Genomic DNA, 17,233 nt, shown 5'->3' with positions numbered 1-17,233 from the left:
TCAAGAACTTTTGTGCATTGAGCTGCAAAAATTAGAAAACAAGGTAAAAAGAATATTCTTATATATACGAACAAATTTTTGAAATAATATTTTCAACATCCACTGGAAGTAAGTCAGATGCTGTTTGAATAGTATTGTGTAGAATGTGCGCTGCACAACCTACTCGAATAATTTTTTGGTTCAAACATTCGTTAAGTTTCGTAAAAACGTTATTGATGCCTCTTCTAGCTTTTCTACCAATTTGCGTTAGTGTCAAAAATAAATTCATTGCCTCACAATAGGCAATAAATTTATTGTTCAAATTATTCTTTTTTAAAATAGTACTTATTGAACCAAAAATTATTTATGAAGTTGCACCCGGCAGCCGCCCAGACGGTATAGTGGTTAGGGCAGCCTGACTGCAATACCGAAGGTCCTGAATTCGATTCCCGGAGAAGGCTTGGATGTAAAATTGTCTGTCCCTTCATAGGAGGCAACAGTGGCCCACCTATTAGGTGCCTTCATAATAAAGAGACAACCACGTTTGGCCTTAGTTATAGATTAATGGACTCTCTTACAAAACCTGTAACTGTTCACAATTTGCCACTGAGAAAAAAAATGTTGCACCCGGCAATGAAACAAAGTCTAATATTAACATTTTAATTCTTGTTTCTGGATCAAAATGTCTAACAATTGTGGGAAACAATTTTAAATCTTTATGGTTGGAAACATCATAATATATGGATATAAAATGTGCATTTATCTAATTCTTTCTGCAGTTGTGAAAACGAATATGGTGAAAAAACATTACAAATAATTGCTTCAGTTTTTGTCTTTGCACGTGCAAAATTTTTGTCGTACAATGTTTTGATCATTTGCGACGTACATTCAATTTATCTGAAACTTTGAATGTGTTTTATGGTGGGGAAAGCAAATAGCCTTTCAGCTATTGCCAGCTGTTCCTCCGTTAGCAATACATATTCCTTGACGAGACGTAACGACAATGATCGAACACCACCGAGTAAATCTAACTCGTTACATCGCCTAATTTAGTTTACTCTGCATGCATTTTATATGTTTTTATTACTTCTTTATATTCACTATAATAATTAATAAATAACAGGTAATATACTTTTGCAGTACATTTAAAATAAGAAATGCGGATGTTTTCTAAATTCTAAAAAGCGGCACATTTTTAAAAATCGGCGGGATGCGACACAGTCCTCTAAAAAGCGGGACTGTCCCGCCAAAATCGGGACGTGTGGTCACTTTAGTTTAAACTAAAGAGCTTTGAACCAGAGAGGAATTCTCCTAGGGAGAGAATTTCATAGTTTCATGGGGGAGGAGAATGGGGTCGGCCTTTTATTTACCTGTTAAATATTTCGTTTTCGTTTGTGAATATTTAAGGAAAAAATCTGAGGGCTTTCAAATTTTATATTACGCCCAAAAGGGCGTTTTTTTAACGTTTTGTGTGTTACCTTTATTAAATATTATGTTCTACGTACTCAAACTATAAAATTCAGTACAACAGCAATATCGCAAATTAATTTTAAAATAAACATATCTTTAGAATTTTCGATACACAGTCTCGTTCGCTGGAGATAAAAATGTTTTTTATTTTTCCGTATAGTGTTGCCATTGCTCGCTTTGAAATCGTTTAGTTTGTTAATCAAAAGTTCGCCGAAGTGTTATAAAATATGAAATCAATAATAAAACAAATTTCAAATTCAAAATATAGCTTCCACAAGTCCATATTGTATGGAACATTACGCTATTCAAATTTTGATGGCTCTAAGTACCGTTGTTTTATCACAATGCGAGAAACATATTGTTACGAATTTGGTATTTAAAAAGCTAATGTTAGTTTAATTATAAATTAAATGGTTTTATTTCTCGCGCAGTGCAGCGCGTGACGAATATTAAAAGAAAGCTAAGCTGGAAAATTGAAAATACAAGAGCGCGTGCATTAAATAAATAAATATCTCTTTTTGATTTCGAGAAAGTACTGGAAAATTCTAGCGCGTCATTTTAAAATCTTTAAAAGAAGGAAAACATCTCAGTTTGTAGTAGTTGCTTAGTTTGTTGTTGTTTAGAAAACTGCTCTTGTTGATTGTAGCGAATTCGCGGATTAGCTTTCTTTAGCTGTTTTGAATTACGTTCTATTGGACATTTGAGTAGTTAAAAGATAACTACTGTGAGATATTGTAATACTGCATGATAATTTGAGAAGATTTAAGCATTTTTGTTGTGATAATAATAAATTTTTGTTCATTTTTCATCGGATTTGTGCATTCATTTCGTAACGAACCCGTACGCACGCAACAATTTTTGGTGTCAGAAGTGGGATTTGAATGCCAATCACAAGAGCGATGGAAAAGCAGTTAAGACAGTTGATATCAGCCTTTGCTGCATTTAAAGAGGAAATGAAAACGGGTCAGCAGGAAATGAAAGCGGGACAAGAAGAAATGAAAGATGATATGAAATCTGGTCAGGAAAAGATGGAAGAATCCGTCAAAAAGGAAATGGAAGCCGTTCACGAAAAGTTGGAAGCTGGTCAAGTAACTTTTAAGGAAGATATAAAAGCTGTACAAGAAAAGTTTGAAGCAGGTCAAGACGAAATGAAAAGAGAAATAACCTGCGTAATAGAAAGTAAATTTGAGGCTATGGAAGACAGAATAGGAGCTGTCGAAAATAAAGTCGGGCAAATTGAAGAAAAGGTTTCTTCTGCCAAAGATGAAATAGAGGATAGAGTGTCGGCTGTGGAGCAACGAGTCGAAGGAAGAGATTCGGTCGTCCAACAACAAATTGAAGAGAGAGTTTCTGCAGTTGCCAAAGAAATGGAAACTTTAAAAAAATTCGTAGCGACGGCAGGGAGCAAGAGTGATGATTTTAAATTTTTACCGATGCCTGCTCGTCCATCTCTGAAGCTATCACATATGATGGGAAGACATCCTGGCAAGTGTATAAGACCCAGTTTTCTATCGTTGCGGATGCGAATGGATGGGACTCCCAAGCTAAGGCCTGTCATCTCGCCGCTTCTCTGAGAACAGACGCAGCGGATATCCTGCAGACGCTTCCCGAAATTCAAAGGCTAGATTTCGAAGCTCTGTCCGGCGCCTTGGACCTGCGCTTCGGCGAGAAATGTTTAAAAGACTACAGCAGGCTCCAATTAAAATCCCGTCAACAGAAGCTCACCGAAACACTTCAGGAGCTCGCCACGGATGTTGAAAGGCTGTCACATCACGCCTTTTCGGAGTGCCCGATAGAAACAAGGGAAATCCTGTCCCTGCAATATTTCATCGATGGCATCCGGGACCCTGAAATACAGAAAGCACTGCGAATGGCGGATGTTAAAGATCTGAAAAGCGCTTTAGTGTACGCCATGAAATTTGAGGCAGACCAGCAAGCCACTCGTAGAGACCGCCACCCAATCAGAGCTGCTCATGTCCAGGAACCAAGGGATCAAGTTACTGTTCGTCTAGACGATATAACCAGACAACTCAATGACTCAGTGAAACTAGACAACTCATTGAAAAGAAACCGACCTTAAAATGTTGGAACTGCGGTGCTGAAGGACACATACGACGAAACTGCAGAACACCCCAGGGTACGGATGTAAGGACCGCTCCTAACAAACAGCAGGGAAACTAATTAGTCGCCATCTCGCGGGGCGGAGGTTGCCAGATAATGAAAAGCCCCAGTTCAAAGCGTTTCAGATTTCTGCAGTGAGAGGCGGCAGAGTAATGGACTTTTCATAATAGGACATATTAATGGAGTTCCCTGCAATATGACGATAGATACAGGAGCCAACGTTACCATCATCCGAAAAGATTTGGCTCAACAACTGGGAAACAAACTTATCTGGACGCCGCCCTGCGTTACCCTCCAGACTGTGTCCGGTGAGAAGATCGACATCGACGGAAAAGTAAATGTTAACATCACGTTTGGAAGTGCCGCTTACTATCACACGGCATATGTAGCAGAGATCACTGATTCTTGCATACTCGGATTGGACTTTCTAAGGAAATACAATTTTTCCTTGGACTTTAAAAATAACGAATTGCATTCTACATCTGAGGACATAGCGTTATTTGAAGTTAATGATGAAGAAGTTAAATCTGTCCATAAAATCATAGCACAAGACAATATCACAATACCGGCAAGAACAGAAATTTTACTTCCTGGATCCATAGCCGAAAACAGAAATTTCCGCTACGGCATCATAGAATATCCCAATAACTGTAATAGTCCAAAAGGAGTACTAGTAGCCTCAACACTCGTCGATCTATCCAGAACGGTTATCCCAGTGAGAGTCGCTAATGTAACTGAGAAGGTGAGAATTAATAAGAAAGGTGAAGTGGTTGCAGCGTGTACTCCAGTAACCAACGTTGAAAGAAAGAGTAACATCCAAGAATCCGTGTCTTCAGAAAACATTACATCAGAGTTACTTCAGAATGCGCAATTAAACGATGAAGAGAAGAATGCTGCCGATCGCGTCATTAAAGATCTTCAAGTTGTTTTCTCCCGCTCGTCTTTTGACGTGGATCGAACCAGTTTGACACAACATAGAATCGATACCGGCGATCATCCTCCGATCAAGCAACATCCAAGACGTCTACCGTTTGCTAAACAGGAAGAGGTGGGAACACTGTTAAAAGATATGGAAGAAGGCGATGTCATCGAGCCTTCAGTAAGTCCATGGGCATCTCCCATCATCCTAGTCAGAAAGAAAGACGGCTCAACAACATTTTGCGTTGACTATCGCCAGTTGAATGAGGTTACGAAGAAAGACAGTTACCCTCTTCCTAGAATTGACGACATTCTAGACACTCTTTCTGGAAGCAAGTGGTTCTCAACACTTGATTTAAAGAGTGGGTATTGGCAGGTAGAAATACAGCCTGAAGACCGAGAAAAGACGGCATTTACTACGGGACAAGGGCTTTGGCAATTCAAGGTGATGCCGTTTGGACTGTGTAATGCGCCGGCAACATTCGAACGTCTTATGGAGACTGTTTTGAAAGGCCATACATACTCGTTGTCATTGATTACTTCACCAAGTGGCCTGAAGTTTATCCTATTCCTGATCAAGAGGCTGTCACAGTAACTGAGGTAATGATACAGCACTGGATTTCCAGGTTCGGAGTGCCTCTTCAGTTACATTCCGATCAGGGAAGGAATTTTGCCTCGGCAGTAATCAAAGAACTATTCAAACTACTCGGCATTGACAAAACTCAAACGACGTCATTGCATCCCGAGTCGGACGGCATGGTAGAGAGGTTCAATCGAACCATCCTTAATAACCTCTCATTAGTGGTTTCCAGAAACCAACAGGACTGGGACAAGAAATTACCACTCTTTTTACTGGCTTACCGCAGTGCTGTCCACGAGACTACCGGCTCTTCTCCATCACAGATGCTCTTCGGTCGTGACCTTCGTCTGCCTTGTGATCTATTGTTTGGCCGCCCTCCGGATGCTCCTTCATCGTCTGAGGAATATATTCAAGATCTCCAGGCCCAGTTTGAAGTGATGCACAACTTTGCACGACGAGAACGAGTCAACTTGGCGACAGAGAAGATGAAGACCTGATACGACACAAGAGCTACTGAACATCAATTCCACGAAGGAGACAAGGTGTGGTTGTGGAATCCGACTCGACGGAAAGGACTTTGTCCGAAATTACAGTCACCTTGGGATGGCCCGTACACAGTCCTAAACAGGCTGAATGACGTCGTGGTTCGGATTCGTAAGTCTTCGAACTCTAAACCTAAGTCGTTCATTACGACAGGTTAGCTCATTACTATGGCCATAGTACGTAATGTAAATAATTGTAAATAGTATAAGACCATGGTCGATTTTGTTTTTAAATGTGTATTTGATTTGATTTGTATTTAGTATTTGATTTGCATTTAGTATTTGATTTGTATTTAGTATTTGTTTTGTATTTAGTATTTGATAGCATTTGATTTGTTTAAGTTAGTTATTGCATTTATTGTTTATGTTGTTTGATATTGTAATGTAATGTTTATGCCTCAGTTGCAGTTATGCCACAGTTGTAAGTTTAGCTTCCTGTCCAGGGATTGTACTGCCCGGGACGTGCAGTCCTTGGGAAGGGGGCAGTGTTACGAATTTGGTATTTAAAAAGCTAATGTTAGTTCAGTTATAAATTAAATGGTTTTATTTCTCGCGCAGTGCAACGCGTGACGAATCTTAAAAGAAAGCTAAGCCGGAAAATTGAAAATACAAGAGCGCGTGCATTAAATAAATAAATATCTCTTTTTGATTTCGAGAAAGTACTGGAAAATTCTAACGCATGATTTTAAAATCTTATAAAAGGAGGAAAACATCTCAGTTTGCAGTAGTTGCTTAGTTTGTTGTTGTTTAGAAAACTGCTCTTGGTGATTGTAGCGAATTCGCGGATTAGCTTTCTTTAGCTGTTTTGAATTACGTTCTATTGGACATTTGAGTAGTTAAAAGATAACTACTGTGAGATATTGTAATACTGCATGATAATTTGAGAAGATTTAAGCATTTTTGTTGTGATAATAATAAATTTTTGTTCATTTTTCATCGGACTTGTGCATCATTTCGTAACGAACCCGTACGCACGCAACAATATATACATTTATGCAGATTCTTCACCATTCAATTTCTTTGTATAAGATAGGGCGATGATATATGGTGGCAACGATTTAAAAAGTGATACAGCCTTTTAAAAATTTCGACGCAAAATGCTAAAACGAAATTAATAGTCCTTCAGGGCAAATTGCCCCTTTGGACTAGAAAACTTTCAAGTTTTGGTATTTATCAATATTTTCTATACTTTTTCTTGTTTGATTTTATAAAACATATTAAAAGATAATCTAAAATAAATGTATATGTATTTTTAGAGTTTTGGAAAGGAAGGGGAGAATGATGATGGTCTAGCAAATAGTGAAAGGGGTGCCGGGGACGAAAAAGGTTGAGAACTCCTGATCTAACCTTTAACGTGATCCCTATAGAATGCAATTTAAACACGGAATTTCTTTCTAACTATTCTAGTTATACTTGCCATCCATCTCATATGTAAAAACTAACAGTTGTAATAAAATTATGAAGCAATATATACTCAAGTAATTTATCAAATTTACTACATAAATTGCTTTTCACTCAAAATTGAATTAGCGAAAACGCTTCATTAGAATGAGTTCTTTGGTGCTGTGCAGTGGTTCTTGATCCCTTCAATTCACGGAAATATTTGGCCTCACTTAAATTGCCACTTTATCATCACCTTATTACTTGAGTAAAAGACGAAACACCTTCGTATTTATTTCTTAATTACTGTTCATTGAACGGAAGTTTTGTTCCCCTTGAAAAGTCAACTAATTTCCGATCAATAGCAATGATTACTTTAATTTAATTACTTGCTTTTAATTTATTTATTTTTACAATTGAAATTTTGTTATTCATGATTTAATTCAAGTCGCCATAAACATTTTTAACAATTTACATTCAAGTTACTTTAAAACAATTTTCGGCACTAAACTTACTAATGGATTTACTCTTTTTAGATAATTCTACTAAAATTAATCTTAGGAGATAATATAATCTATATTTATTTAGTAAATAAATTATTATTAACTTACTTTGCAGCTATTGCGCAAGTAGTAGAATAACTTGTTTTCGCACTAAGTGTATTTAAGATCATACAACTCGTATATATACAGGGTGATCAAAAAGTCAGTATAAATTTGAAAACTTAATAAATCACGGAATAATGTAGATAGAGAGGTAAAAATTGACACACATACTTAGAATGACATGGGGTTTTATTAGAAAAGCAATAATCTGATCAGAAAAGTATTAATTAGCTTAACAAATTAAGACAAAGCAAAGATGATGTTCTTCACAGGAAATGCTCAATATGTTCACCATTATTCCTCAACAATAGCTGTAGTCGAGGAATAATGTTGTGAACAGCACTGTAAAGCATGTCCGGAGTTATGGTGAGGCATTGGCGTCGGATGTTGTCTTTCAGCATCCCTAGAGATGTCGGTCGATCACGATACACTTGCGACTTCAGGTAACCCCAAAGCCAATAATCGCACGGACTGAGGTCTGGGGACCTAGGAGGCCAAGCATGACGAAAGTGGCTGCTGAGCACACCATCATCACCAAACGACGCGCGCAAGAGATCTTTCACGCGTCTAGCAATATGGGGTGCAGCGCCATCCTGCATAAAAATCGTACGTTCCAGCAGGTGTTTATCAGCCAGGCTGGGGACGATGCGATTCTGTAACATATCGGCGTACCTCTCACCCGTCACGGTAGCAGTTACAAAACCAGAATCACGCATTTTCTCGAAGAAAAAAGGCCCGATAACAGTATTTTTTTTTCTAATAAAACCCCATGTCATTCTAAGTATGTGTGTCAATTTTTACCTCTCTATCTACATTATTCCGTGATTTATTAAGTTTTCAAATTTATACTGACTTTTTGATCACCCGGTATATATATATATATAGAGAGAGAGAGAGAGAGAGATTTTAATAATGAGTATCTAAGTATCACAATCATTAGTTTAGATTTTTATACTGAAATGTCACTTTCATCATTTTTGTGATGCTGAAAAGAGTATATATACACAGTCGAATCTCATGAACCTTCCACTTTAGGGAACACTCCCCATTAACGGAGAATTCTTGAATTTTGACGCTCCAAATGAGGGATCAGTGCACTCCCATTTAGCGAATGTTGCCTAATACTGTACAAAATTGTTTGATCCGTGAGTATTCGCAAAGCGAAGGTTCGTCTGTATACAGGGTCGTCATGAAAAACTTTCTCAATATGTAAACGACTTATCCATTCAACCAGACGAAATGAGATTTCACTGTTATCTGAAGGTATGCGCTGGATTTAAGACAATAGAGATCTCATGGTTACGGTTACAGTGAAAACATTTAGAAATTTTCAAGGTTCCTTTCCAAATTGATCTTTGCATTGGAAAAGGTTCTTCCTCTCTCCTCTCTTGTGTTGTCATTAGTCCTTTACAATGCTCTTCTTTGCAAATGTTTTACACCTGGAATTTCCTTCCTATGTGTATCGTTCCAAAGCTATTTAGGCTTTTTCAAGGCGCTGGTCAATTTGCGCAGAAAAGCAAATAGTGTCCCAATTTGAAAATTTCGAAATTTTTTCACTGTAACCGTAACCGTAGGAGCTCTATTGTTTTAAATCATCGTAATCTTGAACGCATACCTTCAAATAGTACTAATATCTTAAATTTCATTTAGATTGGTTGAGCGAATGGGTTTCTAGAGGTTCATATATCGATGAATTTATTTTTATGACTACCCTGTATTCTACTTGACGGAAAAGAGAAAAAAAATTTTGGAACAGTGATGCAGAACGGTCGACATACAACATTTGATATATATATAATTGTAATTATAAAATTCCATAGTCAAGAATACACTTAAAATTCTAACTGTATGTTCTTTTCATTTTTAATGGCGACGATCTCTTATTTGAAAGTACGTGGAATTAAATCCACAGCCCCGTAATCAAGTTGTTTTTCCCGCCATTTCTACACGTACAGTTTTAGAATGTTCTGGAGATGTTTTAAAGCGAACTGGAATGGCTGACGAGGCTGACGTCATTTCTTGAAAGCTCCGCCTTTCCAGAGGCTATAAAAGGACTCGCAAAAGGAATATCGTGGCGGCTTGATTAAAACGTTTCATGGCTTAGGAAGTAATCCAAAGTATTTTAGAGGCGTTTTGAAAAAAAAAAACCAGTTCGTTGAGTTAGATTGGGATTTTTAGCCAAGTTTTGAATTGTTTTGTTTGACAAGGACTATAAATTTATAAAAACACTATTGTGTATTACTTCATTAGAAGTTCAGCGTCAAAACTCTGATTTCACCTGACTGTTTTGCTCATCGTTTCATCATGGAACGTATGATTGATTCCATTAGCGCTGAAATTACGAATCTGCAGTGCATAGAGGAAGCAGATGGTCCTCTTAGTGAACAAGATGCCAGGGATCTCCTATTTTTTCAAAGACTAAAACTTTTCATAGAAAATGAGATCACCCAGAAAAGAACCGCCGCTGCACCGAAGCCTAATATCCCTGCTGCTAAAATATTTGATGATGAATTTCCGACTCTTGGTCAGATCAAACCTAACGCTCGAAGAGCCAACAGCCCAGCCCGTTCTGATGAGGAAGGCTCCAAAAAATATAAAGCCCTAGACGAGGATAGCAGCGATTCTGATACAGGACCCAGAGGAGACACCACCATACGTCTAAGAAAGCCCGTCCGGAAAACCAACTCCTCGGATAATTCCTGATTCGTCGAGAATACCGCCTCCGGAGACGACTGCAAATGAAACTTCCGAAAATATGGAAACGGTCCCTAACGAAACTCCAGCTCAAGATGCGGCCAATCTGGATGTAGCACCTTTTAAAAGAACACCGCCGATAATAATTAAAGACCATAGGAAAAATTTCATGCAACTCAAAGCCTTATTAATCGGATATAACCTCTCCACTAACAGAGATTACTACGGACAACTTATTAGCGGAGGAATTAAAATACATGCTCACAATCCTACCATCTACCGCCAAATCATTAAAGTACTCAAAGATACAGGTGTGTTTTATCATTGTTACGAGCTGCCGGAGACCAGATATGTAAAAGCAGTTATCAGAAGCCTCCCATCTTATATGAAATCGGAAGATATAGAGGAAGAACTCAGAGAAAAAGGATATAGTGTTATCAGAGTCAACCAAATGAAGCGTCGCCGTGACGGAGAAATAATAAATTTACCACTGTTCCTTGTGACTTTAAAAAGAGAGGAAAAGAGCAATGCCATCTTCCATGAACATTTTGTGCTTGGAATGAAAATCAAAGTCGAAGGTTATAAAGGAAGAGCTGGGCCCTTACAGTGTTTTCGCTGTCAAGGATTCCACCATTCTCAAAGTAATTGTCATCACGCCCCGCGCTGTGTTCGCTGCGGTGAGGAGCATGAATCTTTCACATGCAAAAAAGATAAAACTACTCCAAAGTGTGCGAATTGCCTTATGGAAGGACACACAGCAAACTACAGAGGATGTGAAAGATTTCCTAAGACGAAAACTTTTTCTCAACCGAAACCCTTCACAGATCGAGTCATCACAAACAAATCATACGCTGAAGCCTTAAGCTCTGGATTAGCCCCTGAATCTCTCATGGAAGCTAAAAAAGTGCTTTGTGACTTACGGGCCATCGTTTCCATCATTCAGGAATCTGGAATAACTCAAATCTTTAAGCAATTAACTACTGATAAAGCTTCACTTCCTGACAAAACCCAGCAACATGGATAAAACTACCAGACCTGTGAATCCCATCCGTTTCGTCATCTGGAATGCCAATGGCCTCCAGAACCGTTTATATGAACTTCATAATTTTCTACAGTATCATGATATTGATATTGCTGTGATTACCGAAACGCATGCGCAACAGTGTCACCGTCTCAGGATTGCAAATTATTTACTTTACAGGTGTGATAGAATTAGTCACCGTGGTGGAGGTGTTTGTATATACGTTAAACGCACGTTACAATCATGTTTAATTAAGGAAAGCAGAAACTTTAACTGTGAACTAGTTACAGTTTGTGTGACGCTACCAGTTTTTAAAAATATTTATTTCACTGCTCTATACAACCCGCCTAATAACAGGCTTAGTGATAACTTATTAAATGCTTTTTTGCCAAGTGATATCACGACCGTCCTTGCAGGGGACTTAAATGCAAAGAATACTGCCTGGAACTGTCGACGATCCAATACAAATGGCAAAATATTATATAATTACATACTTAATAATCCTATTGTAATTCATGCACCGAATGATTATACTTATCGTCCAGATAGACTCGAGTACTCTGATATATTAGACATCGCTTTGTCTACCACTACTATTCTTATTACTACTGAAGTACTTCAAGAATTCTCATCTGACCACCTGCCCGTTATCGCTTATCTGGGAATTAATAGAACTGAAGCTCGTACTCTTAACACAACTACTGACTGGTCTCTTTTTGAAAATCTTATGAGTGATCGTATTATTCCTCTCTATAACCTTAATACAGTGCAAGGAATTGAAAATGCGGTTTCTGCACTTACTGAAAATATTAAAAGTGCTATTGCTGAAGCAAGTGACACTAAACCACTTAAAGATAATAGCCTTCGACTTCCTAATTACATTCGCATCAAGATTAGACAACGCAACAGAATGAGAAAATCCTATCACGTGACCTGGGACCCACGAATGAAACGCGAAATCAATAAACTTAATAAAGAAATTCAGAAAGACATAAAAATTATAGAGAAGAATTATGGTGCGAGAAATTAATTAGTATTAACACTAGAAATGGGTCATTATGGACATTAATTAAGAATCTTAAATCTCACTATACTACAAATCGCCCTCTTACCCATAATGGAGCTCTCGCAGTCACTCATCAGGATAAAGCAAATGTGTTTGCAACCTACCTAGAGGAACAATTTACACCCAATGAATGGCCAAATAATAAGGACTTTGAACATAGCACATTGACACATGTCAAAGACTGGTTATATTCCCCCACTGCTAGAAACTTAATTAAATTCACCAACCCAGCTGAGATTAAAGAAATTATCAAGAAACTTCATCCCAGGAAAGCACCGGGAATAGATGGCATCACAAATAAAGCTATGAAATGCCTTCCCAGAAAAACTATCGGAATAATAGCAAGTATTTTTAATGCTTGCCTTACATCCTCATACTTCCCCAAATTATGGAAAACTGCTAAGGTCATCTTAATACCAAAACCTGGAAAAAACCACTCACAAGCTGACGGATACAGGCCCATTAGTTTACTGCCTGTATTAAGTAAAATATTTGAAAGAATTATTCTCAGCCGAATGAAAAATTATCTTCAACTTCTTCCGCCGGAGCAGTTTGGCTTTAAAGAGAAGCTCTCGAGCGCAAAACAACTTCTTCGTATTACGGAGTATTCTGGAGCTGCTTTACATAACAAATTGAATGTTGTTATCCTCATGCTGGACGTAGCGAAAGCTTTCGACCGCGTCTGGCATGAGGGACTCATTGCAAAACTAATCAACCTTAATTTTGAAAGAGAAATTCTTCTGATCATCCTCTCATTCATCTCGGACAGGACTTTTAAAGTGTACGTGAAAGGAGCTTACTCCTCAGAACGTAATATGCAAAGTGGACTACCTCAAGGGTCTTGTTTAGGCCCTGTACTCTATTTATTTTATGCTGCAGACTTCCCTAAACCCAACAGTAACGACTCTATCTTTGCATGTTACGCAGATGATACTGCCCTGGCAGTTAAGTCTGCGAACATTAACTTCGCTATTAAGAAACTACAAGCCTTCATTCCAAGTATAGAGTCATGGTGCGCGAATTGGAAAGTGAAGATTAATGCTCAAAAATCTCAATTATTGATCATTCGCAGAAGGAAAAGAAATAAGCAACTGAAGAATCACCTTCTCCTCTTTAATGAAAGAGTTCCTATAGTGAAAAGTGCCAAATATCTCGGAGTCACTCTTAAGGATCGTCTTACTTGGACTGACCATATCAACAATGTTCGAACCACTGCACTACAAATTATCAATTGTTTGCTTCCTATACTCGGTAAATACTCTAGAATGGATTTGGGGAAGAAAAGACTTGTTTATCTCTCCACAATTAGACCTATTTTGACTTATGCATCTCCTGCCTGGGCGGCAGCCAAAGACTCAGATGTGAACAAACTCCAAATCGTTCAAAATAAACTCCTGCGTATTATCACGAACGCACACTATTATGTCCGCAACAAGACCCTCCATGAGGACCTCAAAATTGATACCATCGCGGTACATCTGCGGTAACTTAACGATAAATTCTTCAAAAATGCGCAGGAATGTAACTTTATGAATCATTTCAACATGTTTCATTACGAAGTTCTCACCGATGATCGATTTCTTCGACCTTTCGCAGCTTACATACTCAGTGGAAACGAAAATTTCCCCACCTAATACCAAGTTAGTGAAAATTTTGATCTGTACATAGTGATTTTACTCTTATTTTCCTTTACTTTACTCCAGAATACTGCTTTTCTTCAATATTCAAGAAGCACTTTTAAAAGTCAGCGCCTGGGAGAGTGACCTCCCACGTGACCTAAGAACTTGAGTTCTATGTTCAGCCTTGTTGTAGGACTTTCTGCATTTTTTAGGACTGAAATTTCTGGTATTCCTTATATTTATCATATTGAAGAACATGAGAAAAATAGTGATTTTTCGCTATTGCAACCCATTATTTAATTATTTTACTCTTTTCATCAGTTTTGGACAAGTTTACGCTAAGCGAATCAGAATGCCTGATTCCGCTCACGTGATATGTGACTTATTCTAAGTATACTCTGGGATAGACATTTTGAATTTGTAATATATGTATTTTGTGTTAACATTTGTTCTACATTTATTTTGTTATTTTGTAACTCTTACTAAAATTATTGCTTTCCTGAAACATCTTCGACTGTTATAATGAAACCATGATTCTGTTTACACCACCCCCATCACGTTATCATGGACTCAGAATTTCAACTTACAGGACTGCTAGACTGTATTATGTGATGAAATTTGGTTTATTCCATATGTTGTTACTCTGATGATTACTAGAAAAATTTCCCTTTTATGTAATTATTTCTGCAAATTTGTACATTTAAGGTTTTCTTCAGCATTTCTAACCTGAAATCTCGCAACGTATTAACGACTTCTTCACACCTCACGTGACAAGGTAGTCACGCCCTCTCAACATGTGCAATCCTGACTTAGGTCTCACTCATGTATTCTCCTACTTTCAGCGCTCTATAGCAACTAACTCAGACAGCCGGAACAAAACTTGCAAATCCTGCAAGTTAATCAGCGGCGCATCCAGCGGTACTTGGAACTTGGAACTTGGAATATCGTGGCTTTTTCTTAAATGTCACGATGCAGTAAACTTCATACAAAAAGTTATTAGTAATTCTTTTTATTTACTCTGGATATCTGATTTTGTAACTGCTATTTCTCCTGAATAATAATAAATGGATCCTATTTTTTAAACTTAACGTCTGATTATTTAAGCTACGACTAAAGCTGATACATCACATATATATTGTATTTGCTTATTGGTTGTTATCAGTTTATTTCCAAATCTAAATTTTAAAATTAAAAATCTAAATAATAATTAATTTTTGGAAATGTACTTTACCTTTCATTATTTAACTTTTGCTTTTAGCCTTGGTTTTTCACTACTATGCCATTTTGTTAGATCTTAACACCGTTTCCAAAAAATTCTTCTATGACTTTTGTTCAGTATAGTTTCTTGCATCTTTACGTATTTGCAGTGCTTATGTAATGCCGATTTTCCCATTGTCTGTCTCTTGTACACTTCTGTTTGATATTCTAAGCTGCTATCTTTTAATTTAAAAAAAAATATTTTCTTCATAAATTGTTTCATAATCTATTCCTTCTCCAAGTATTTAAAATTCCCTAGTTCCTTCAGGACAGGTTATAGCTTGATGAATGCTTTTGTAAAATTTTTAAAATTTTTATTTACATTTGTATAAATAAATATATTTTTAACTGGTTACTTTTATTTCAAATGTAAAAGAGAATTTTTTAATTTGATTATTTTTTTCTTCTGCAATTCATCCAAATATAATTCTAAAACGTAGCTGTGTTCATAATTCATTCGGTTGTTTCATGGCGACTAACTAAAGAATGTCGATTTTTATATAGTAGTTTGCTACTTTTGGTTTACATTGTATATTTTGTTTCATTTTTACTTGGATAAATTTTGGGTTGAATGATGAAATGTTTATCAAAATTTTACATTTATGTAAAAAAATTACGTTATTATTTTATATCGCTTTACAAACACCGTGCCATTGTTTCATGCTACTTTTCGTCACTTCTCAAGCCATTTGATAAATGTTTGTGTTTGTATAGGGAATTTTTGAAATGCAGTACATTAATTGTAACCGTGATACATATTCTGACTCTTTTTATTTATTGCGAGAATCTTTGGCCTTGACTTACTGTACAAAAGTTTGCATGCTTCCAACATTCCAGACGTCTGTCTTAGTTGATCGAATTATTTTATTACCATCCTCAATTTGTACTAAAAAAGGCACTTAATCAATGGCAACAGTCTTTTGTTTACATATTAATTTCATGTGAAGCGTAAACGTCTGAAGTTAAGTTATTGTTAACCATTAATGATTAATCGAAATCATTTTAGGTATTAACGTGGAATCTGAAAGATCGGTTTGCAATTTTTATTTATTTTTGTCTTTCTGGTATGGGTGCAGAAGAAGAAATTTTTTATGCGTAATAGGTGAAAGTTTCTAAATTAATACTTTTAAATTTTCTTTGAACATTTAATCGAACCAGAATTATTACTTTTATAAGAAATGTTAAGCATTAATTAAAATTTAACTAAAACTAAGCTTTTCCTGCATTCCACAGCAATCTGAAAATTTTTAAGATTTAATCTAATTCAAATTAATCAAATACAACTGCATAGCGTAAGTGTATTGTATCCAACTCGCTTTCCAATCACAATTCTTAAAGAAAAATACTAGAAGTCTAAAAAATAAATACATAAATAAAACTAGTACTGTAAAACGAAGGAAAAATATCATTCCTCGCATGGAATAAATAATTCATTGAGACGGCTAGCAAGCTAATACAATGCAAAAATTTAACCCCTGCTGGTCTTATCTCTTTCAACCTCAAGGTTATCGTTGCGGCATCTCTTCGGTTGTGGCGTCACACTCGACTGGCGACCAACAATGTTGCCACCTGCGGAAAAACAAAAGAAGGAGAAAATTATAACACCCGTCCTGTAATTCCTTCAGCTAACAAAAAGAAAAGCTGTTGAATGAAATTACCTAAGTTGTTCTCATGCAGTATGTTTGCATTGATATTTTTATATTCATTTTTTATTTTATTTATTTATTTTTCCGCTGTTGTGTGTGATTTACCAACGAAAATTTACTCGCTATAATATTCATCGTTCGGTTCTTAAACTAATGATCTTGTTCTCAGAGTTAAAATATTCTGTAGCGTATTAAGCTTCGAAGATTATGCCTGAAGTGATTATTGTCGATTAGTTTAACAATAGTATCTAATCAGCGATTAGTACATGATTGCAATCGAATGCACTGCATTCGAAGTCTTCCTTTAAATTAACAATTAAGTGAACAAAGGCTTA

At 36.7% G+C, this 17,233-nt stretch overlaps 1 protein-coding gene and 1 long non-coding RNA gene across 5 annotated transcripts in view; one reads left to right on the top strand and one right to left on the bottom strand.

Moving 5' to 3' along the window:
* Positions 1–17,233, top strand: part of LOC118181046 (uncharacterized) — a 219,512-nt gene that overhangs the window by 33,111 nt on the left and 169,168 nt on the right. The gene's annotated exons all lie outside the window — the stretch shown is intronic.
* Positions 16,520–17,233, bottom strand: part of LOC118181048 (uncharacterized) — a 179,577-nt gene continuing 178,863 nt past the window's right edge. Inside the window, exon 3 of the long non-coding RNA XR_004756806.2 lies at positions 16,520–16,821. This is a non-coding gene — a long non-coding RNA (uncharacterized LOC118181048). The remainder of the gene's footprint in view (positions 16,822–17,233) is intronic.

This window comes from Stegodyphus dumicola, chromosome 1 (genome assembly GCF_044657685.1).
Source record: "Stegodyphus dumicola isolate Sdum_Otavi_A_Nest chromosome 1, ASM4465768v1".
Classification (NCBI taxonomy): domain Eukaryota; kingdom Metazoa; phylum Arthropoda; class Arachnida; order Araneae; family Eresidae; genus Stegodyphus; species Stegodyphus dumicola.
The sequence above is the reverse complement of the archived record's forward strand: the minus strand, read 5'-3'. Positions and strand labels throughout refer to the sequence as shown.